The sequence below is a fragment of the Nymphalis io genome, chromosome 7, assembly GCF_905147045.1.
Source record: "Nymphalis io chromosome 7, ilAglIoxx1.1, whole genome shotgun sequence".
NCBI classification, from domain to species: domain Eukaryota; kingdom Metazoa; phylum Arthropoda; class Insecta; order Lepidoptera; family Nymphalidae; genus Nymphalis; species Nymphalis io.
In genome coordinates this window covers 4,099,685-4,125,923 of record NC_065894.1, presented here as the reverse complement: position 1 = coordinate 4,125,923, position 26,239 = coordinate 4,099,685, and the positions used below count along the sequence as shown (strand labels likewise).

The window sequence follows — 26,239 nt, the reverse complement described above, 5'->3', positions numbered from 1 at the left end:
AAGCGTTTATCACTCGTAAGATAGACATACTGTATATTGGCAATGTACTAACAACAATGTCTCATCCATAATTGCATAGTAGAATTCGAAGCATTGCTGCTTAGTAGAACATACCCAGACTGGTATAAACGAAGCTCAACCCATGAAATTCGAATGTTACTTTAATATATCGTATCGTAGGTAATCGTGTGATTTTTAACTACCTTTTAGAAATAATTTATTTAAAGATTTTTTGTCAGATCTATGCCTTGGACGTGACACCGATTCGTTTGCCTTGACGACAAACGGCATAACGCTCTCTCATGTTCTCGTCTCTCTACTTTGAGTACTCGTGACAAATACTTATATATACTTCGTTGATACGTAGTATGTTTTTTTTTTAATATAGAATAGGAAGGTGGACGAGCATATGGGCCACCTGATGGTAAGTGGTCACCAAACGCCCTTAGACATTGGCATTGTAAGAAATGTCAACCATCGCTTATAGCCAATGCGCCACCAACCTTGGGAATTAAGATTTTATGTCCCTTGTGCCTGTAATTACACTGGCTCACTCTCCCTTCAAACCGGAACACAACAATATCAAGTATTGCTGTTTTGCGGTAGAATATCTGATGAGTGGGTGGGTGATGAGTTTAAAATATAATTAATAATTAACAAACCTCTATGTTTTTATTTATTTTAATCTATATTTATTGACTGGTTTTCTTGAACTATAAATCTTTACAATTATAAACCTAATTGTACTGTTTTATCATTGAAACAATGATCAATTTAATTAGGTAAAGAGCTAATTATTAACAACTGCTAATATTAGACGTTGAAACTTACTTTTATTATATTTTACAATTTTATATTTGTATTATATACAATTATACAAAAAAATATCGCAAAACAGCATACAGAATAATCATTATATATATCTGCTGATAGCTTTTTTTTTAAGTCCCGCAATCGAAGTGATAAGATAAAAAAGTCAACGGTCGCTTAAATAAACCATGATACACTACATGGCAATAGTCCAATATATCTGTTTAATCCGCACTGCATAACAAGTTACTTGAGACAATCCGACCGCCATTTTCAAGGATTCCCTTGACTTGATTTAGGCGCGGTTAAATGTAAAACTAAATAGTCTATATTAAACTCCATGAAATCCTAAGATTTTACTAAAGTTTCTAATGATTTCCTATTTTAAATTTTGTTTGTTTGTATGTTTTTATTACGTCGTTTGGACAGAGGCTATTATGTTATTGAATACTGTAGATATTTATTTAGCAATTAAATTTAAATATTAAGAATTATAAATTCCACAATATTAATTTAAATATAATGTTTATACATACATACTTAATATCAAACATTAATTCATTCTGAATTTAAATTTGGTTCTAATTATTATTTTTAAATCCTCTAGAATCCTGCAGTGAGCTCTTGTATTGTAGCAGTAAGTCATTAAACTCGATATGGCCGCATAACGGTCCAGCGCGGGGCGGCCTGCACCGCGCTTTAGCTCAGAATGTTTCTGTTACTTTTCGAACTTCGAACGCGACCAACGCGTTGGGTAAGACTATTCCCACACTAGTAGGACAAATATCACGTGGAATGAATAATCGTTTTGATTTATAATAGTATAATTTTATTAATGTAATATAAACAAGCATACTGTATTATACATATACAAAAAAAAATTTTTTCCCGTATTCACTCGAAAACTAATTGATTTGATTCACATTAAACTATTACATAACGATATATCAACTATGATAAGTTTAAGAGCGACAATGATATAGTAAAAACATACGATTATTTGTTACTCATTTTAAAACGGCCCTTATTTAATTTTATTATTTACCGGTTATTACACCATTATAATAGTTAATTTATAATTTAATTAAAGCAAGAATTTTCAGATATATTAAAAAATGTTTGAAAGAGCGAAAAAGAAAATGGCGTGGCACACGACCAGTGTGCCGCTGCTCCGCGTGATTATAATTTTATAATTTTATTTATTTATTAGGAAAATAAAATAGATACCTAGGTTACAATCTTGTGAAATATTTAACAAATATTCTGACCTAATAGAGACGTGTGATATCATTGGTCGAGATCTTGAATAATCTATGATATTCATTATGGATTCGTCAAAATAATAATAATAATAATATCCTGTGACATTTTTCACACACGGCCATCTGATCCTAAATTAAGCTTGTACGGAGCTTGTACTATGGAAACCAGACAACTGATATACTACATATACTATTTTTCTTTTGTAAATACATATTTGTATAGATAATTACACCCAGACTCAGGACAAATAGACATGTTCATGCACACAAATATCTGTCCTGTGTGGGAATCGAACCCACAACCTTCGGCGTGAAAGGCAAGCGTCCACTAACCACGCCAACCGGCTCGTCGAGTTGTAAAAAAAAAATTGCGTTTGTAAACTTTGGAATTAAAATTAAAGTGAATAAAAAAGTTAAGTGGAATAATAATGTATAATAAATAGAAATATATTAATCAAGAACTGTTTGTAGTGTTTAATATAACTATTATCATTATATTAATCGCATGGAATACAAAATATATATCTAAGGTTTGTTTAACGTTATTAGACTAGATTATACTAGTTAAGAAATTATCAAATACTTTCGATCAGCTTATTTATTATAATTGAACTATAAATAGAATTAAATGCATTTTTTTCAGAAAAACAGAGATTAAATAATTCAATTTACGTGCTACATGATGCATTAAATTTAGATATACTGAGATTATATTATAAAAAAGATGATAAAACAAAAATGAAATAAAAAAATAAGATTGTCCATTTATCGATTTCTTTTATATTTTTTTTTTTTTTTACTTTGGCAAGTGTTAATGATTTTAATTAAAATCTAAAATATTAATTAAAATTTACAAATACCATAATAAAGTTAAGTTTCTTTCCGGCCGTGTCGTATTTGTCGTCCCATCGGATTATAAGGATAAAGGAATACAGAGTGCACTTGTGTATGCAAATTATATTGCACACACTTGTAAACTATAAGCCGTCCGCAGTTGGCTGGTCATCCTGCAGAAAAGCCACCGTGGCCGAAAACAGCCAGGATTACGTCATCATCATCAACATATCCTTATATTTATAAAAAATATTTGTTCTCTATCTCATTACCCGTACACGTCGGGACAGTACATAAATAAATACTATATTTGTTGGTAGTATGTATAAACGGTCGTAACAATAACAGACTTGTTATTTAATTTGTATGCAATTACGTTTCTATATGGACTAGGCTTGCGCTTGAACACACATCTGTATTTCTCTATGGTTCAAGCTATTTTGATATTTATTAGCATCATAATATTGTCCATTATTATTTGGTAGTATATTATCGTATTAGTTATTTTGAAAGTGTATGTAAGCATGATGCTTGGAATTCTGTAATCTATCATAACACTTAATAATCTTCTATATTCTTTGCTTAAGTAATTAATATCAAATGTTATATTCAGAAATGTATACATTGTCGTAACTTTATATTATTAGACGATAAAGACAGTTATGTTTACAAAATGAGAAATATTTGTTTATTTTTGTTCATGATTAGTAACGTACAGAAAACTTTATTATATTATACGGATAAGTATAATAAAATCGTGTTATATACCTGCGTAAAAACTACGGAAAGAGAAAACAATAGAGTTACAGAAATTGTAAGCAAGCTAAAAGATTACCCACGCTTCAACGCACTGCACGCGGAGAAAGCGTTCGGTTTCAATAATACAGGTAAATTTAACTGTACGCATGAAGGGCGCTTTTACTTCGCACTCACTGGCAGACAGCCATCTTTTTAAAAGCAAACTCTTCGATTAGTATTCATCGCTATTTTGCAACTCAATCAAATAAATTTTAATCGAAATATTGTGTAAGTATTTAAATGTATTCTATTTGCATTTTAGCGAACATTTAATAGAATCACGCCTTAAAATCGTGATAACTGCTCCATAATTTTTAAAGATATACACATGCCCCACTTCGGTCACCGCATCGATTTTAAAAATAGAATGTCGGTGCGTTTCCGAAGCGCGCCTCTACCGCGATAAAATACACTCATTACATTTACCGCCTTATTAATAAACCTGCATAAGAGTGATCTTTTGTCCTTTTCTAGTCTAATCAGTTAGTGTATGTTTTAGAGCTACGAACTGTATTTTGGTAATTGTCATTTCGTGCCGATATGGAACTTTGTAGTTTTAAACGATTTCTTTATGTAATAGCATTCATTATCGCACATATGTATGGGTAGAAGATACAAAGCACGTTACGCGCTTGTTAAATATAAGAATGGAATGAGAATGTATTTTCTTCGTTTGAATTTAGATAAGTAATGCGAGTTAAAAATAAAAATACGGTAGGTAATTGATTAGTTTTAATCAAAACAAAAAAAAAATGTTACAACTGTAACTGTAACAGAATTTTCATAATGTCATTAAAAGCAAAAAGGTTTTATTGTGAATTTTATTTAGCTTTGTATTTTAAGTTGTAATACGTTTATTAGTAATATTATATTACGTTAATATAAAAAATATCTTGTATCTTGTAGTTCAATTTACTTGTGAAAGAAGATTTTAGCTAACAAAACCAGTTCTGTGGGGCGGGGCGCAGTGGCTCCGAATGCCGCATTAATAATAAATCACTAGTGATGTAGTCTTAATCCAATACCCTAAACTTTCAAAACATTTTCACTAAATCATGTTCTAATTGAACTCTAAGCATGGATTATAAAAAGATTATAATATGTTAGAACAAGTAAAACACCTTTCTAGACGCGGTCTAGATGTTACATAATTAATCTATCTCCGACGTAAAGCAGATATTGTAAGTTGCAATTATGTCTCCGTCTTCATCAGACTATATATTTTGAGGGAATATATATTTCTTAGATAATATTTAACTCTTAGTTTGTTCATGTAGTAAATGATTATTTTTATAATTTTACTGTAATTATAAAAGATAAATAATAGATAGAAAAAATAAATATATTTTTCATTATTTGATTTCGCTTTGTTTGTTATGGGAAGGACGCCCATAACATCAATCGACAGCAAAAGGAAAGAACTAATAGACAAACATACATAATATTTATATTTTGAATATTGAATTTAAAGACTTATTTAAAGTAATATACGCTTAAAATATAAAATAATAATCTTATTAAAATCATTTACCGTTCAAACTTAATATTATTGTAACGTTAATATAAGCTCGCGATAAATTAAATATCACTAAGATGCATACAGATTATAAAACAAAAATGGTGAAGCACAAAAGCGAGGCGTACCTTTTGAAGCTCTGACTTCGCTAGAGTAAATATGTGTACAGCATTAGAGGCATAAAATGTTTACTTCGGTACTTTTTTAATTTGTACTTTGTGGTTGATGTACTAAATGAGCTACGGTATTCAGCCAATACATTATTCGAAAACGGAATGAGGTAATATATGTGTGTACATATGCAGTTAAGGACACAATACTTGTAATTGATACAAAAGATAATTAAAATAGTGAAGGCCCCATTTATATAAAACTTAAATTGTAAAACATAAAAAAAACATACAAATGCATTTGAAAATTCATTTCCAAATTTTAAAGAAAGTCGACCGTGAAAGTGGAACAACGATTTCGGACAAAATCTTAATGTATATGTTTAATGTTAATAAAATCAAAAGTGATCTAACAGTAACGGTTATTGTGTCTCGCTCACACTGTTTGAGTTTATAGAATAAGAATATTTATTCTTTCCATATTACGCCTCCATGTAAACCTTTTAACGTATATTCCAGGCCGTGTTTACTTCACTCCTCTTTAATTTGTTATCTGTTCTAGAAGTGATCTTTTACGCTCAGGGTTTATGTCTACATGATCGTAACCTTTTTTACATTAAATCTTAAGTAGATACGAAATGCCATTTTATCATATAATAAAATGTTCACATAATTTTAGTGAGTAAAAATCTAAGTGTATTTAAGCAGTGCTCCGCGTTTTAACTTGCGTTTCAAGATCATACATACTGTTTCCTTCACATGATAAATAATTAAGGAAATATATCTTATTAAATGATACCAGTACAGTTTACAAGGTAGAGTTTATGAGCACGGGTCCGCTTAAGGTCGTAGCGTGAAGTTATATAACCTTACTAAACGGCGTTCAAACGCAAACATATTTTTCATTTGTATCGGACTCCTAATTATTAGCGTGTTCAAACAAAATATTCTAAACTAAAAAATTATGTATTTGTATATATTTAAACCAATTGTATATTATTATAATAACAGGCATTATTTTGTAAATAATTATCACATACGAATTGTGCAACTGTTGGTAACAAAGTTTCAAATGAATCAGTCGCATAGAATCATATAAATAAACAGTCATCGGAATTGAACCTATATACTAAATTTCAATTCCGTGAGACCAGAAAAAACGGTTCTAATTCATCTAAGATTTGACTCAAATAAAATAAAAAAATTTGCAGTAAGGTAAAAAAAAGCACAAATTTGTCGTATAAATTTTCAAAATTATAATCTATGTCAAATTTATTTATGTTAAAATTTTCAATATTATAATTTATGTCGTGAATAATAAATGCAATTGCCAAGTTAAACATATCGCGTTCCGATTCACAAGTGTGAGAGTACGAGGACGTATCGCATGCGATTTTGATGTAATCGCTAAGTTACGTTCGAAAAAACGCGCCCGAGCGGGGAAAGTGACGCGTCAAGATCGTAAAAGGTACTTACTTAGACGATAACCAGGCTAAGTTGATCCGTTACGACGCCCCCTACATTATACAACTTTTAATCAACATCAGCGTATTACAGACTCAGTCGTATTTTTGATATTTATAAACATTTTATTCATAAAATTAATTATTTAAAGAAAAATGTGATATTAATTTAATACTGATAGAGTAATATTAAAACACGTTCATTTCAACAAAGCCATAGTCCTATTGTCGACTTTGTTATTAAATTAAGTTTTCTCGTCATACACAACTTTCAATAATATATTTTTATTGCTATAAGGATCGCGTGATATCAAAACTTAAGTGTGTGACAATTCTATTTTATTATTAGGACATAGAATGAAGATTGACTTTCATTTGGTTTTCATTTCATATTTCTTAGATTTCATACTAGAATTGTAGATATAATATTATTTTGGCTGAGATACTTTGTCACGGAACTCTCGAATTGATGTAGTGCAACCAATTTGCGAGAGCTCTTAGTAGTTTGGTGGAAGTAACTTACGACACTAGTGCCCGGAATTCGAACTACTTTCGCGTAATCTGTTCGAACAAAGATCTGAGCGTTATAGTTCATCACAGTTTTTTTTTTAATATTTGTATTAATTCATAAGCAATGCTGACATAACTGACATAGCAGAAAATATTTAATAATCTCTTATTCTTGTAACTTCGTATTTAAAATTTTGTGTTAAATTTGAAAAAAAAAACAAACTTTTAAGGAAATCAAAGAATTAATTACAGTTACTTCGACTCTTAAATTTTTTGTTTGAAAGTTTGCTTGACCTTTACGAAACTTTTTTTATAAGCAAAAACAAACACAGCTTTCGTTTTCTGAATTGCGGTAACAAAATTATGTTACAATTTTATGTAATAAATATTATGTCATTGTTATAAAATTAAAGTAATAAAAGTAAAACATTTTTAAATGGATTTAGGTTGAATACCGCAATATTTAACGCTACGATAAAACGTAAGGTTCAATCGTACCTGCTTGCATTTACCTACGGACTATGTTACTTTGTAAAATCTCTTTTGCATCTCAATATCAAATAATCATCTAACACAAATAATTGACAGTTCAATAACAATCATACTCATTTTATGATTAAAGAGTTTTTACACAAGAGAAACGACAAATTCGATTAACATAAAACTTTCACATTATTATAGGTTTATTATTGTTATTATACGATAGACAAAGACTAAGATACAGCCGATATAGGTAACTATGTCATCAAAGCAGTAGATAAAATCAAATATAAAGTCGATAAAGTTAGCTGAAAAAAATAAACATATACCGTACATAAAATATAACATCTAATTATTCATGATTCACACATATTTTTCTTCTTATATAGCGAAGCAATGTCTTATAAGTCAATATAAATGTGGACAATTTTCTCTGAATGTTTCTATTTGGAATTTTTTATAATTAGGACATCTTTACTTGGTTTTGAGAAGTCTAATATGTGCATGATATTTAATTAAAAGATACCTAGGTGAGAGCAATTTTAAGGAACATTGTGAAATCGGTAATGTAAGATCTTTTAATTTTACATAATTAAAATATTTGTAGAATTCCCAGCTCCTTAACAACATAAAAATAGAAGTATGAATATCATTTATAATATTACATTAGATTCGCATAACAATCGGCTTAACCGACAAACATATTGGTACATATTACAGATACTAAAAACGTGGTAAATATTCTGAGCGAGTTTGATTTGCACACATTTATAATTTAAGTGTTCGTTGCATGGAAATGTTTATGAAATATAACTCGAAACGATTAGTAATACCAATGTATGTGGAAATATATTATTACTATTCAATTTTTGTCATTTTAAATGTATCATAATAATTTGTATATTTCAATTCTTAATATAATTTAAAAAAGTTTTTATCGTTGATAAATGATAATTAACAAATAAAGAATTAGTCGTCACAGAAAATTTAAATTTAAAACTCTTTTTAAATATTATATCAGGCTTTTGTGCCAAAAATAACTGTAAGCACATCACATTTTACGAACTGAACCAGTTAAAACAAACGAAATAAGTAAACATACAATTTTGTGAACTTAAAAATCTTATATATTAAAATGAAATAAATTGGAGTTACCTCACAGTCATGTTGAGAACCCGCTATGCAGTTCGTTATTTTGAGGAATGAGCTGTGAATGGAACTATCTTCAAACTTCAGGCTTTATATTTCGTGGAAGCCATATTATTATTTTTTGGACATTCCTCATTTCCATAATTACACCAATTCTTTTTCACACCATAAAAACTGGATCCTGTTGCTGACTTCACTTGTTTTCTTGTTATCAGAGATTTTCATGTGCTATCATGACTCCTTATAAGATATTTTTATGTGATAATAACTATAAATTACAAATTTATAACATCCTTAACATATGGAAGCGATACAAAAAGCATGAAAGGAAACGTTCTAATTGACTACTCTTGAATAAAACAAGTGACTGCTGTAATTAAAAAGCTAAAGCAATTTGATACATAGTCGTAGAATACGCTAGGCGAAGTACGATGGCCTATTACATTCCAACTGCCGCACAAAAGCCTACTTTTATAATGGGAGGGTTTGCAGCACAAACAACGGTGTTCTAATGCGGCATAAAGATAAACACATGTACACAACCATGCTTTTTACTTAAAATATATCATGTGGTAAAGTTTTGATATTATAACGAAACGTTTTGTCTACACCGTAGAGGTAACTCGTGTAAATTGAATAAAGAAGTTTCGAGTTAAAATTACCATAATTCTAGCCGTCTCACTTTCTACGATTAAACTGAGACAAGTCATAAATAACTTTCGGCAACGCGCCGTAAAAATTCCAATGTAGTTACTTCGAGTTTATACGTGTGTTAATATTAAACTAACTGTCTCCGGGGCGAATTAATATATGAGATCTTCAATTGAATCCCTTTTCTCCTCAAATGAACGCACCTGCCCCGCTCCCCTTTATCCCGAGCATCTTTGAAGCATCGTTATATAGTAGTCTTCGCGAAGGCCCGAGCGAACCTATCCACAGATGTCATCGCCGCTGCGTCCAACTTGTCACGCGATCGATCCGCGTTCTAAGCTTCGGACAAAGAAATCAGATTGAAATTTGCGCACTCGTCTGCGAACTGATCCACCAACTCCTTCGTAATCCACTGCGTTACGCAACTAGTTCACGGATTCGTCTGGCTATCGTGTATACTTACGTAGCTGCTTAATTTACGGTGTTGAAGATAATAGGCACCGTTAAATTTGCTGTAATGGTGCCCTTTCGGCGATTTTTTTTTATCTGTACATCTCTATCATCAATTATTATAATGTTATATTTAGTTAGTATAATTAATGAAATTTATAAATCATTGTAATTAATTAAATATTTTGAAGACGAAGTAGTAGCATTTAAAGTGAAGGACGGACTCCAAATAATGTTTTTCCCTTAACGCTTTATATATGAAGCAGCAAGCGTGCTCTTAAAATATATTATAGGTCACAGGATATCAAGTGTTCGCATAGTTTCAAAACCAATCAGAGGTCCTTAATCACGAACATCATATGCGGTGCGATGAAAACATGAGGAATTACGCTACGCTCGTCATGCTCCGCTATGTTTTGCTTCGGTTACATATATTAAACTATATTAGTCTGTTATGAGTTCTATCTCGTTAAATATAAGAGCGAAAATATTTTCAGTCCAATCGTTGCCAGTAATGTTTGCTCTTGCTGTTAAAAAGGGACTTTTCCGATATATTTTTTTAATATCCCAGATTTTTAATTGATTGCAGATGTATGTGTCAATACGTTATGTAATAAAAAAATTTTACTTTTGTAGAAAACTTTATTTGGGTAATCTATTACAAGCACTTAATCTTCTAATTTTAGAAGTCATATAAACTCAGAGCTTTAACCGTTAACGGTTCGGAATATGAACTATACTGAAAAGAAGCAACAAGAACACAGAGTTACTCTTTCAACATATTACAAGATATTTATAACATGCTTAAGTGATAAAGTTAAAAAAGCTGTAATAAGTAATGCCTGTAAATGACAAAGACTTCTTTAGGGGAAACTTTGGAGTTTTATTCCCCCACTCTGCTTCAGTGCAGATTGGTGGATACGTGTACCGGATTTTCATATTATCCTTTGAGATGAATATGAGATGAACGTGGTGATTGCCCAAGTTTAAACCAATAATGGGTTATGGCGATAGCTTACAATAATTTTAATTTATTTCAATTTTCCAAAACCCTTGACGTTAAATCCTGAATCATAGAATCAAAAATTAAAAAAAATATTGTATTGTTTTAATTAAATCAATTAAGTGAAAATAATTCTATGAGTTAATAGATTGAAGTACAAGACTAGAGCCGCCTCAGTTAATAGTTTAGGTCTAACGTAGCATTGCGGTTTAAGATTATCTCTGGACCACTTTGATATTCTAACCTGACTAAAGTAGGATTAAATCAACAATTGAATTACAATCGTACCTATTATAATATAAACGATAGTATAATATATATTGTTCTTTTTACAAAAATAAATAATGTATACAATTATATTTAATACATTCAATTTTAAACATATGTAAATATAACATTTTAGCTGTATTAGCTATCTGAGTAATGTTTATTAATAGCAGACCTCAATAATAAGATATCTTTTAATATGAAACGATCTTTTTTCATATAATAAAAAATGTGATAATAATACAAATGTAAATATATATGTAAATTAACATAGAAAGAACTAATTAGTGATGTTTTTTTATATCGGATTTTGTATAAAATTACACTTAAATTAATTTGGAAAGATCTGATAAATAGAGATATTTATTGAGTGTCTCTTTAATATTATTTATCTTAGAAGCGTTCTTTCTGCATATTGGTCATGTATTTGGTTAGGGCACATCGAGCAGTCAGTGAACCTTCGCGCCAGACTGCCGTCAGGTCTAGACTAGTTCTAGACTAAAGATTGTTCTAAGTCACCCACATTTTTATCATTGTGATTACGTTTTAGTTTTAAAATGAAGCTATTTATGTAATTTACTTTTAACGAAAATTTAAATTGTATTCAGGTATAGTATAGTAAGCCTCTTATCCACATAAAAATGTTTACAATTCGAATGTTTCTCAATCGTGTTAGTATATATTTTAACTTATTAATCTAGTGTTAGTTTGGTTTGTTATTTTCTTGTAATGGCCTCCTCTTTCTCCTTCCAGAATCCTCTATCTCTGGCGAGAATCATCCAGTCTTGCCCTGCTTTATTAACAATCAGCACACCGTTTTGTTGGTCTGCCGATGCTTCTTTTTCCGTAATAGACCCTTCCAGCGTGTCACTTTTGTTGTCAATCCATTGTCTTTAAGCCTTAAAATATGACCGGCACATGGCCATTTTAATTTTAAAGCATCCGTTACTTTAATTATTTTATGTATTTTTCTAATGTTTAGTGTACTTCTCTCTATTGTTCTCTGTGTTGTCCTTATTTTTTCTTTCACTTTATGTGTGTAAACCCTTGTCTGACAGCCATACAATAAGCTAGGCAGAAGGCAGGTATCAATTACAATTGTATGCAGGTAATAAGTTGAATTTATACAAAAAGTAAGTATATATATTTTTATTTAATTTTCGGTTTTCATTTTTAATTAAATAATTAAGTGTTTTAAACAAAACAGTTATTTAATAAACACTATTTAATTTAAGCTGATGAAAGCAGGCTATTGTTATGTTACTATTTTTTTTATTGATAAGCTTTAGTTAAATCCATAAACTATTGTCACCAACACGTGGTACCATGAATGTTGACAATTTAATGTTCATCCAGCTTTAAATTTAGAGAATCTCAATAAATAATTATTGTATTCTTGTTTCCCATTTCTCATTAGTTTTTAAAATTTTCTCCTTCAAAATGCTGTATTGAATAGCGATATTATAATAATTACATACATCTGAACATCACCTTTGTTATTTAATTTTATATTGAAAACCATTTATTTACTGTTACATAGAATATACGATAATTTAGTTTTCAAATGTATTTTCTTTATTTTACCACTAATATAATTAGTATTAAATAGAAGCGTACATATATGTTATGGCCTCATAGATGAGTTCATTTCATAAATTTCATTACACTTTTTTAAAGCACAAACTATAAAACATATTTTACTAATACATATTTAGTATGTATTTTTCAACTAAAATTGCTTTTTTTTTTAAATATTCTAAAAAGTCTAAGAGTATAAGATAAAAAGTTATTTAGGCAACACTTTCGACGCGGTGTAGCGTTGTCGCACTTCTTTCAAGCGGTGAGCTAGGTCAACAGCCTTCAATTTCGTCCTGTAAACGAAATACCGAAATGAAGCCCTTTGAAACTACGAAAAAATTCGGTTTGAAATTAAATTCAAGATAGTCTCTGCATTTCAGTATTCATTTTTTTTTCAAATTCTAGTTCTAGTCACATTTTCTTATTTTCGTTGGCATTAATTTTTAGGTTACTGAGAAAAGTGCATATCAGATCATAGGTCAAGGCCTTTCATAATATACCATATATTGATAATTTGAGGAAGTAACCGGTTTAAAGGCTTTTGTTTCTTTTTGACCATTTTATTTATTGTAACTCTAATTAAAAGCAAAGCTTAGATCGAAATAAAACACGAATTATTATGCAGACTTTTTTCATACGTATCGTTATCGATAAGGCGATTAGTGTCAAGTATATTGACAGAGCATACTGCGTGCCGTGGCCTTATCTTCAACTTTACTTTGTCGCTTGTCAAAATACTTGCGTGCATAATTAAGTCGTAATTAGTTTTGATAGAGAGCGTCAATAATAATTATTTAATATTGCTTTGTTAAAGCTACTGTTTACGTTTTAGATGCTTCAGTGTTGCCAGAGACGATGACTGTTAAACTTTTATAATTAAAAAAGGTTTTATTTAAACTGTACAATTTAATTGTAGAACTAAAGAATGTTAAATAATATTATATATAAAGCCGTGATAGCCGTGAAATAAATATTATGACTTAGAACAAAATTATTTAATGAAAATAAATATAATTAAGGGTTAATAGCTGGAATTTTTAAGCTCCACTCGTTGTCATTCAATACTTGAAATCCCCATCCGCTCCTCCGGGAGCGATAATACACTGGGGTGTTGGGTTTAGTTTGTTGGTTCAGCTATCGCAAATATTGAGTTTCTTTTGTAATTTAATTGTAGAAGAATTAATACATTACAAATTTTAGATGCTTATTGCTAATTATTTTTTAAGCGAAATTGATTATACCTTAAGGGTTAAAACCGGTTTTTTTTTACATGTCTTTGTATTCTTACAATAAACTGTAATGTGAAACTATGGTTAATAAATTTACAAAAAAGATGACAAGTTCTTAGATGTGGACGTATATAAAAATGTTTAATATTAAATTTTCATTTTCGTCTGAACAGCTTCGTACCCCAGCGATTCATAGTATTCTCGTGTTCGGTTGGAAGGGTGAGCGAGTCAGTGTAACTACAGGCACAAGAGACATAACATCTTAGTTTCCAAGGTTGGTGGCGCATTGGCGATGTAAGAGATTTTTAATATTTCTTCCAATAACAACTTTACATAAACATTGTTTTGTACACAATATGAGCATCATAAAATTAAGTACTTTTCGTAAATTATTAATATTCTAATGGCGGTGATATTCGGATTGCGTCCTAACTATTTAAAGAGCAATCTATTACTACATAAAAGCGAGATACCCCAGTGGCTAGAACACGTTAATAGTTTCAAACCCTGGGAGCTAGAGTCCTCAAAACGAAAGGAGTCCGTAGCCCAGCGGTTTACAGGACATTTACTACAGAATAACCTGTAAATCACTCGTTACTTCATTCGATGAATTTGTCTTGCTATTATCAAATTAAATATTCAAACATTAAAACAACGGCCTGGCTCTGATGAAATTTTACTATCCGGTTGTAAATCATAGCATATTAACATGAAGTAAGTCCCCAACTTTATGCGCCGTCATTATTTAAATACTTTGTTGTTACGAATCATAAGCACGTCAACGTGTATCGGATTACATCTTAACTACCATATAAGTATTTATTAATAAAGCGTATCTCCAAAATTAACTTCTGTACTAATTTGTTTATTGTGTTATCAAAAAAGTTTCAAACTACTTAATTTTTATTTCTGTACAGACATTTTAATAAAATACAAAATTAAAATAAAAAGAACAAAATACACATTACAAATTTAAAGCAAAAACACCCCGTCTAAAAGATTGTCCTGTGGCATTGTAACCATGACGCTGGTACTATTGCCTCTGCACCGCTAGACTCAGCCTTTGGGCTAAATAAGCGCCAGTTCTTGGGTCACCAGAAGTGTGGACAAGTCTCTTGGAAATATCTTTTACCTCCAAAATATTTGATTAAAGATTTCAGAAACACTACAATAATCGGATTTCATATAAAAATTTTTTTGATAGTATATTAAATGTAAATAAAACGAATTACTGTAGTACTACAGCACTAACTTTTTTCATACCGATCTTTATCAATAAGACAGATAATATATCAGATATCCTTATATACTCTGAGATTCAGCGAAAAATAAAAAGTACTAATATTATAAATACGATAGTAACTCTGTCTGTTAAGTTGTTGTTGTTACGTTTTCACAGTTAGAAGATTGAGCTGATTTTGATGAAACTAGGCAAACATAGGCTTCTTTGTTATAACTTTTTTTTCTTCCCCCCAACACTAACATCTCCCGGTCCCTTACCTAACATGCGGGGGAAGCCGCGGGCGAACACTGGTGTATAATAAATAAGATATTTTTTCAATTCATTCGGTTTTATTATTTTATACAAGTACTTTGTAATAACATAAATAATAAGGAAATTGAACTTCGAGTCAAGTCAATGTATAAAAATTGCCAGTATGAATTGCACCCTTAACCTAGTAGTAACATTCCAAATACAAATATTGTTGATCTGTTTGAGTTCTACCTCTCCAACTATACGAAAACATGCTCCTTAAGGGTAACTCTATTACGTGTTAATTATAGTAATGTAATTGTTCTTAGAAATTCTGTAATTTATTAATTTGTTTATTAAAAGCCTAATTAATATTGTAATGCGAAAGTGAGTTTGTTTTTTTACATTTTATGTATCACTTACTCAGACCATCATCGTGAAATTTTGAATACACGTTGTCATGTACACCTGCCGCGGTACACCCCGCCCCTCTCACGTGTGCGAATTCGCGGACAAAAACTGGTACTACATTTAAAAATGTAACCTATTGGTTAAAAATAAATATTTTGCCGACGAATCTTATGCTATCCTTCTCGGTCATACTATGTTTACTATGTAGTCTGTTTGATTTCTTCACACGTCTAAAAAGAAAATTAAATTAAAAAATTATTTCTATTTATATCTTATTTCTTTATTTGAATTTCACGGATAAAATAAATAGCCGATTACAATTTGAGAGTAAATACTATCAAAGAATTCTTACCTTTTGAATACTATATGCTTTTACTACATATTTTTTATAATTGTTCCGTTTATAATACTTCAAAAACATATATACTATGCAAATGAAAGCAAAGTGGTGAATTAGAAGTCACATCGATACTCTTGTAAAATGTGTCGTTAATTTTTTGTCATCTTGTATGGCTTGTACATCGATTTCTTACAAGCAGGTGTTGAATACGTTATTGAGTCGTTGACACTTAATGTAATGTGACATTGACAACTAAAAATAATATTTTCAGCGCTTTCGTGACGTCACAACTAATATTTTTGTCTGTGACTTAATGTACTATTACATTTCATTATTGGCAATGTTCAAAAATAATCTTATTATTCAAAGACTTATCAATACACACGAATCTCGATGTTACCAGAATAATTGTTCTCTCATCTCGGGAATGCATAGATGCTGTAATCACGATTTCGTTTGAAGTTTATTTTTGTTAATTATCATCATGACGAACATTGCTATTTTTTGCAACGCATGCAGTTTTTAAGCATTTACATTAGTAATACTTCTCTATATTTCGCACGAAATAAAAATTAACTCACAAAAAAATATCATCAAGACGATAGCTAATATGTTTTTAGATTAATTTCATAAATTACATACCGTAAAACCGACTCAGGTTTTTGTTATATTCATTAAAATTCTGATTGTAAGTAACATAAACCTATTAAATAAATAAAAATAATTCTTCAATATTTTTATAAAATAACCTTATCTGTAATTTTTAATACCAGTATAAAATAATGAAATGTATGTTGTGTCTATGTATCCAACTGAATGACTTTTAAAGTTGCTCCTAAGAGGCAATGATTACGTAATTTGTATATATTTCACATTTACCCGATAAGATTCGTTTTTTATGATATTTTGAAACGAATCCCTACATTTTCATACATAATTTTATTAATATTTATATTTTATAATATGCGTAGGAATTAATATGTCTATTGTGACTCCTTTGTATTTGGTCATCGACCTTACAACGTTAAATCATTCATTCATTTTATTTAAACTTTAAACCTTGTCATCAATAAAATCAAACTGATTTATTTACGGGGATTACCTTTTTTGAGCCTGTCGAATAAAAAACATGATAGTGTTGTTACTCGCTTTGAATATAAATTACAGTGTGATTAGTAATAGATGCTTGATTTAAAACTTTGAACTACGCTATTATTGAATTGGATAATAATTATAACCTAATTGTTTTCTGTGTATTTGGTTCTTGTATCAGCTTGTAGCAGAATAAGCAACTGTTTTATAGGCTTGTAGTAGAACTTTGTGCAACCCGTCTGGGTGGGTATAACCAACATCAATTAGGTATTCTATCGCTAAGATCAATACTGTATTGCTGTGATCCGGTTTGAATGGTAAGTGAGCTAGTGTAATTTAAGGAAGGAAATACATCTTAAAATTCGCAGTACAATGACGTTAAAAGTTCTTAAACAAATATTTCTTAGAGTGCCAATGTCTATGGCCGAGGTCTTGTTATTAATTACTTAAGAAAGTTATACTACGATGACCGTAAAAAGTTAATGGGACTGTAATGTTACTAAAATTTTTCAATAATCAAGGACTGGCCTGTCACCGTGCGGATGTACATTGCGCGACACAAAATATTACACCTACTTTACTCTTATTACAGAGAGTTAAAGTATAAATTAGCCTAATTCAACGGTTTTATTGCGCTCGACGTGTATCGGTGCCACAGCTGTTCGTGCGATTTCGGCAATCCTCGGCCGTCTTCGGCCAACGCTAGCGTCTTTGTTCCCGTTGGATCGTAAATGCTGCTCCGTTTCTTTTCCGACGCAAAAGTAAACAAACTAGGTATTTTGTAATCAACTTGACTTGGCGTGATTGCGGCGGTAATAAATTCGTACGTTATTAGTCTTAAACTCATTGCTTTTTAATGGATTTAGTTTTGTTATAAAGAAAATATTAAACGTTTAATAATAACGGTAATAAAACAAGAATATTAAATTAACGATCCAACATGTAAAGTAGAACTATAAATCATGTTCGACTAACAGGACAACGACAAGTAAGCAACATAAAATATGTAATACCTACTTAAAAAAAGAGTAATATTAAAATTTAAAAGAATTATAAAGTTTAAAGGAACAGCACATAAATGTTCCATTGGTTGAAAAACTCTTCTAAGGAGGTTTCCGAATAATTCTAACATAATTTTACAGCAATATAATTATGAATTTTAATTTATTTATCAAGAATAATGTCTAACACAATACACGATTGTATTTCACAAGCTGTTTGATCATAATTACTTAACAGCCTCTTCACACAATGATTAATTATTACAACAACATTGCAGTCCTATCGATTTTGACGCCGTGCATACATTCATAATATGCCATTACCTGATTATTATTTATAACAACTATAAATGCCCATCGGTCATTGCTTTTGACTGTATTTTCTACCGTTTATAATATTGAAAATAAACCGATGAGCTTTAAAAAGTATTTGCAATAAATCATTGAAGATTATATGTATGAAAATAATAATTATGTAGTACTTACTTCTTTTTTACTTAAATATAAACAAATTTTAAATTTAAACGTTCAATGCAATTTAATAATAGTAACTTTTGCTATGATATGTAATCCAATTAATCTATTGGAATCTGTTGGAATGTAAATAGTTATCGATTAATGTATTTTTATTTATAATGTAACATTTTTCAACTAAACTACTAATAAACACTATAACTTTAACTCCAAAGTTTCGATAACAACGTCGCCGACGCTAAAAACGAATCGACTAATTTTTTTACGAATCTATAATGAATACCACAGATTATTCAAGATCTCGACCAATATTACATTAACTGTCAAAGTTGCTTATTTGTCTTTACTTCTACTGTGATTGGATGTTTTAATAAATCCCTCCTAAATTCTTCAGAGTTATAAAATAGCAATAGGTAATTTACATTATTTAAACCTTAATAATAGGTCTTATTTTTAGCTTCAAACTATTCAATGGGCAATTGTGTTGATACCTGTCCTAGTGTTGTATGCTTGAGATGTTGAAAAACATTACAAGATCAGCTGCGTACTGTTTGTCTTGGAAATTTCCAAACAAAACATTTCACATCAAGACATTACAATATACAAAAAGTAAATACTGTTAAATGTTTTGTGGTAACAAGAACTTAATATCTAATTATTTTTACATTTATACAAAAAGCACTCCATGAATTAAGTTTAACTTGATATAATTCTACTATTCTAGATAAATTATTTCCATTTTATGCTTAAAGTTCACAATTTCAGTGAAATTATTTTAAATTCGTTAGGAAAAATATCGCAGTTATAAGATTTGGTCTCTATTTCAATAAGAAATCATGGATAAATATAGTTTTTGAAAAATGTTTATGGAAAATTATAATTTTCACGTGTTATTCGCCGTAAAGATAAACGTGTAATCGAACGTAATTGTTATCTTTGAACGTCATAGCGACTATTTTGCGATAAGAGATAATATAAGAAAAATAATGTTAAATTAGCTTTGTTTCGGCTTTAAAATTTATCGGTCATTGTCGTCACGTATGCTCAAGTTTTTAAATGTAAAACCTTTAAAGATTATTAAAGTGATTAAGTATTGTGATTTTTCGATAGCTGACATTTAATGATATCATAAGATACATTTCAAATCGAATTATTTAACAAATGTTTTTGATTCCTTTTACGATTTTAATATATTTTTTAATTAAAAAATAATCCTCGTATTGTTAATCAGGAATATTGTTAGAATGCGGTATTGTGAATGTCAGGTTAACATTTCGCACGTGCCTGCGCTCCGGTTTATTTAAATATAATGGAGTCTTGAGTCTTGAGCCATCATCTCTATTAAAAGCATCGATTTAACGAGCGGAATGAGATCGTACTACTGTAGTCTTTAAATATGGGTCGGCTGGTGTGTAAACTTGTTCAGAATGCTTCGTCCCTAAGCAGGTAATGAATAACAATAGACATAATAAACAACAGACTGAGTGTTCTTTGATTCGAAAAAAAAATTACATTCAAATACTTTAAATTTCGATAAAACTGTTGGTAAAAGGTGTTTTATCTTACGTATCGTTTAACAAACTATTGCAATAGAGCAAATGAATATGATGATAATATGTCAAACAATCTAATTTTGTTTTTGAGCTACTTGTCGCATAATTAAAATTACGTAATCAAAAAATGAGATCGCAATGCTAGCCGAAACTCGGATTGCAAAAACGGTCTCGGAGTTGTGTCGCCGGTCGCGTGGCGCGAAGCGCAAGGCGCGAGGCGCGGAAGTACGGCGAACGGTGCGGCCTTGCGCGGTCGCGCGCCGAAGGTGAAAGTCTTGGCGAGCGATTATTGAGCCTCGGACCAACATCCTCCTGCTTTCGGGCTTAATGGTGTCATGGATTACACTATAAATTCTTAACGTAACCTGTTTGAGGTCAAATTGTATTCAAATATAACATTGATATTTGTTTATTTTTTAAATAAACTTTGTATGTAATACAAAACCCGTTTTATCATATTTAAAATTATTTACGATTCCAATAACCAAATTTATCGAATTCTTCGTACATAACATATCTAATAGTACTAAGCCTTCCCTAAATATTCTTAGAATCGTAGAGTTGTTGCAACATGAACAATGTTTTCGTTAGTCGATTCACTTCTTTGCGGTATCACAAATAATCGGACAACCTTCATAAAACAAGTAATTGTAAATAATAGCAGTAATATGAAGTTTATTATAGCCCACAACGCAGTGCACCTTCACGCATGATTGGATAAGGCGATTTGAGGGTCGGGCAGCTGCTTGTCACCATTTGGCTCTTATTCAAATCTATTGTAATGCACAGGATGCATTAAAAATGAAGATATAACGATGGGACATCTTAATAGAAATTTAAATTACGGCTAAGACTTGCAAACATGTTGGAATACTTTTTATAAGTCATATCAAACTTCCTATTTTGAAGACAAAATATTAAAAAAATAGGATTGCTCACTCAATGTACAATACAAATAACTCATACCTCGGTCAGAAACAAGAAACAAAGGAATACGTAACGCTAAAATGAAGCGAACACGATAGCAAAACTCGTATAACCTAAATTTCACTCTTTGCATTATTAGTTAGCTTGAAAGATAAATTTTATCAAAAAATGTCTTAAAAACTTGAATTTTCTTTAATGTTTATTTCAATTAAATTAATAAATTAAATATAATGTAAATAATTATATCATTTAAATTAGTAAAAGTATATTCAAAATTTTGCAACTTACTGAGTTTCTGGTATACGAATATACCTTTTTACTTCTAAAGTAAATGGTAATTTTAATATAATCAATTCTCGCAATTTAATTTTGTTTAGTTTTAATAGCTGTTTGATTTTTACACATAAATTGATTAATCTACTACAATTAACTAACTAGTGATGTAGCTACAGCCTTGAATATCAATCGAGTAATTTTGAAGATATATTATTCTTACCTAGAAGTTTCATTATTAAGCTTAAAACTTTCTACTTATATTCCGACTACCTTTCAAAGATTTTCAAATTATTCTAATTAAACTCAGAAATGTTAATTAATAATATTATTTCAGTATTATTTATGTTTTGAAAGGTGCCACAAATTTTGTTCAGTCAACTAAACATCTTATAAAACTAAACGCCTCATTAGTAACCGAAAGGTGGTATTCAAAAAAGGTCATAGCCAGAGCTATAAATAAAAATGATTAAAGGCGATGGATTACAGTAAATATAATGAGGTATCCTTAAAGGGTCGTATAGCTTTAGCCCGTAGGACTGGGGTGTTTCCCAGCGCGCCCTCTGCCATCGGAGAAGTTTCTGAACGAACGCCAGCACCGCCATTACGCCACGCGCGGCAGCGGTCGCTGGCGTTGTCAGTTTCATCAGTTTGGCGCGCGAAGCCGTACCATGCACACGTAGTCATTACTTTCTCAATCCAGTTATGTAGTGTTCGCCTGTTTGGACAAGTGTGAAGTTGATTGTTTCATGTGATACAGCTTGTTGAAATTGGCATTATGTTTGAATTAAGCGCTTTTTTAAATAGTTAAGTGGACTTTTGAACTTTACAATTGGTGTATAATATTTTTGGAGTTTTCTTTGTAATTTAAAAGGTAAAGATTATTTAAAATTTAAGTACCTCTTAATATTTTTTTTAATTTGTATTATTTTTTTAATTAAAGATTTTTTAATAGATTTATTATTTTTTACCTATTAGATGTTGTTTTATCGCATATTTTAGATTTTTTTATATAATACTGTAAGATGATTTACTTATTTTCTCTTATGGCTTAGTCTGGGACCTATACTAAACGCCTACTGTTGACCTAAGCCCTTTAAATATTAGTTTTAATATCCAGCGCAAATGGATTGAATGGATCAAATTAGGTCATTAAATACTTGTAAAGTCATTACAAGGTTTTTTTATCAACTCAACACTCAATATTTTAATAATAACAATAAAGCTTTTTCTAGTCATTGATAATGTTTTTTAAACTGCCACGTTTGTCATTTCTACCTGACCAACTGCTCGTAACAGAATAGCGATCTCTTTCTCTCACAGGAGTACAACGGCATGACGACCTATTCTGGGATCTTCGGAATGGGAATTTTAAATGCAAAACGGTTGAAATAATTTTGATTGTATTAAACTATTTAGTGATTATTTATATTCATTTTACTACTGATGATGCGGTATTACAATGAATAACTTTATTAATATTTTTGTCCTTTAATAATTGTTCTCTTTCTTTAATGGTTGTTTTATTTTTTATTTTAGTACAATTTTCAGACACGCTATTACGTGAATTGTCTAGTCGCTTTAAATGCGAGATTTATTAAGTAAGGATTTTATATATGATATATTTTATTCGTTTTACAGTTTGACATTATTTCATAGTAGGTATATAAAGTTAAATGTTTTAGATTAAACTTTTACATTTTAACCAGGAAATTGGTTTGCCACGAGTTTTTCCTTTGAAATCGCGTAACGACTATTCTTTGATGTGATGGGAATAGGTAGGAGATTTGTGATTCCGTACTATAATTATTGAACTCGCTTCTGCGAAATTCCTCCCCACTTATTATATATTATTATCTGATTCGTTATCTGTGGTAATGTGCTGACATTCATTATCAATGAATAGTCGTCTCAAATTTATTTACGCTAAGTACGTAGGTATCAAATATTTGTATTTTTTTTTTTATTTTACATTGGGCTATGTCGGTATTTATTATTTTTTTATTATACTTACGGATTGTTCTATAATTGACCACGCCTATTCGCCACTAAAAAAGGAAAATTTTCTATAATATCTAAATTTTATTATCTGTATTATGCATTGCGTTTTGATAACATCTTATATATACAAAGTGAACGTTGAAAAACTTAAGATAGATCGATTAACGCTTACGCTAAACTCTGTTACAATTATTCTTTGTTTAAACGAATGCAATTTTATTTAATGTTGATATTCCACTATAAATTAAGTAATATACGCAGTCAATAACTCTTGAACGCGTCGACTGCGATGCCATTACTCGTGATTTATTCCCGTTGTATCGCGTCCATTGTCTACTGTGGCCTATTAACTTTATGCGTGCCTCGTGCAAAACGGGCAAGGTATAGCGCTTATTATATGGAAATTCTGATTAGCCCTCGAAATAAATTACATGCTATTAACGATATAGTCATTATAAACTGTTATATTTTAACGGTAATAGTGTCCTGCATAAGGAAAAGACTACAATCGAAGTCATTATAAGACTTATCGCGCAGAAAGCAATAGTGGTACAGATAGAAAAAAGAAAGCTAATAAATAATTTGATGTTGTCGGGTACAAAAAGAACGTTATTCAAACTATTATTTCGTTACAAATCACATTAACAAGTAGTGTTTGCTAGTTAATGTATGTTTAAGATGTATTGTCTATGAAATTGTAGACAAGAATAATAAATATTATTATCATAATGTAAATATTAAAATGGTCGTTTATACATTTTTTAACCATAGACCCTAGTCTATTATTTATTATCTCTATGTTTATTATTGTTTAATTATACTCACGGATTGTTCTACAATTGACCACGCCTATTCGCCGCAAAACAAGGCTGTTTTAACTAATCTATTTCTATTATAACTAAACTTTATTATATGTAACGCGTTTTATTTGTTAAAAAAAATGTACCATAATGCAATAGTGAATGTAGAAATTTAATGTGAACCAATGAAATGTTTCATTTAATTATAACTATACAATAAAAACAATTTTTTATCGTGGTACTCGTTTTCAAAGTAATGTAAAAACATTTACTAATATTTAAGCAACAGAAAAACGTTCTATTAAGTTTAAACTTGGTGAATGAAGATCAATAAAGCTTTTATCATATCTTTTTTTTATTAACAGTAGCTAGGCAGACTGGCAAATGAATGATGATGGTAAGTGGTCACCAACGCTCATAGACATAGGCGCTGTAAGAAATAGGTATTAACCGCCAATACGCCAACCTTATGAGGTAAGATGTTATGTCCTTTGTGTTTTTAGTTGTACTAGCTTACTCACCCTTCAAACCGGAACTACCGCAAAACAGCAATTATACTTAAGTAGTATAATATGAGTGATTATGAGTGGTACCTACCCAGAATGGCTTGCATAAAACCCAATAAGTATTTTTCAAGGACTACCAATCCTAATTATCATATTAATGTTTATTAAAATAGACGATTTTAACTTCAGTTCGCCATATTAATATCAATTGTATAAAATCTGCCAACGATACGAAATGCTATCACTCTTTGTTTATTGCGTAACTTGTGTTATCAGAACATTTGATAAACTGTTTAAAATAGCCTTGTGCGTTCTTTTGTCTATAAATGCTTAATGATAATTTCCTAGAAATTTTTCTATTATAATTAGTTCGTATGAAATATTATTGAAACAGTAACAGCCTGTTAATGTCCCACTGCTGGGCTAAGACCTCCTCTCCCTTTTGAGGAGAAGGTTTAGAGCTTATTCCACCACGCTGCTCCAATGCGGGTTGGTAGAATTCACATGTGGCAGAATTTCAATGAAATTAGACACATGCAGGTTTCCTCACGATGTTTTCCTTCACCGTTAAGCACGAGATGAATTATAAACACAAATTAAGCCCATGAAAATTCAGTGGTGCTTGCCCGGGTTTGAACCCACGATCATCGGTTAAGATTCACGCGTTCTTACCACTAGGCCATCTCGGCTGAAATATTATTACAATGCAGCAAATTACTAGAAACGTAAGATACTTAATGAGTGCGATGTTTTATAGTTTTTTAATCTTATCTATGCGAAAAACTTAATCATATATCAAAATTCTACGTTAGTGTTAGATAACCACAAACAATAAATTAAAAGGAGGAAGAAATAACCTATTCTAAATGTAAAAAATTCAATTTAAAAAAGTTTCGTTTCATGTATTAAAAACTTAAGTTGTATGATTACACTTAAATAAATTGTTTCTAAAAAAAAGGACCCCACAACGGTTATTTTATTTAATATATTATATTCTATATTTATATTGACATTACATTTCTATGTAGTTTTAAACACGAGAAGCATGTGGGAGTTAGCTTTGCCCTTTTCATGACTGACAATGCGTTATATTTGCAACTTTTTCTTTGTAATCGATGACAGTATCACTCGATATGGCTATTTTATATGAAAATATGCTTTAAATTATTTACTATATGAATCGCAATCACACCTTTAATGACAAAACCGTTAAAATTTTTAAATCTATAAAGAGATTATTGTTTTAGGTGGAAATGTTTATTAAAAGAATGTTTAAA

General features: G+C 30.2%; 1 protein-coding gene across 2 annotated transcripts in view; it reads left to right on the top strand.

The window, feature by feature from the left end:
* Window positions 1-26,239, top strand: part of LOC126769635 (uncharacterized) — a 53,248-nt gene that overhangs the window by 19,726 nt on the left and 7,283 nt on the right. The window contains exon 1 of one of the 2 annotated variants that reach the window (XM_050488519.1): window positions 22,319-22,529. The exons of the other annotated variant lie outside the window; for it this stretch is intronic. The gene's annotated coding sequence lies outside the window, so the exon portion shown is untranslated. Of the gene's footprint in view, window positions 1-22,318; window positions 22,530-26,239 lie in introns of those variants that run through there. 2 annotated transcript variants of the gene reach the window in all.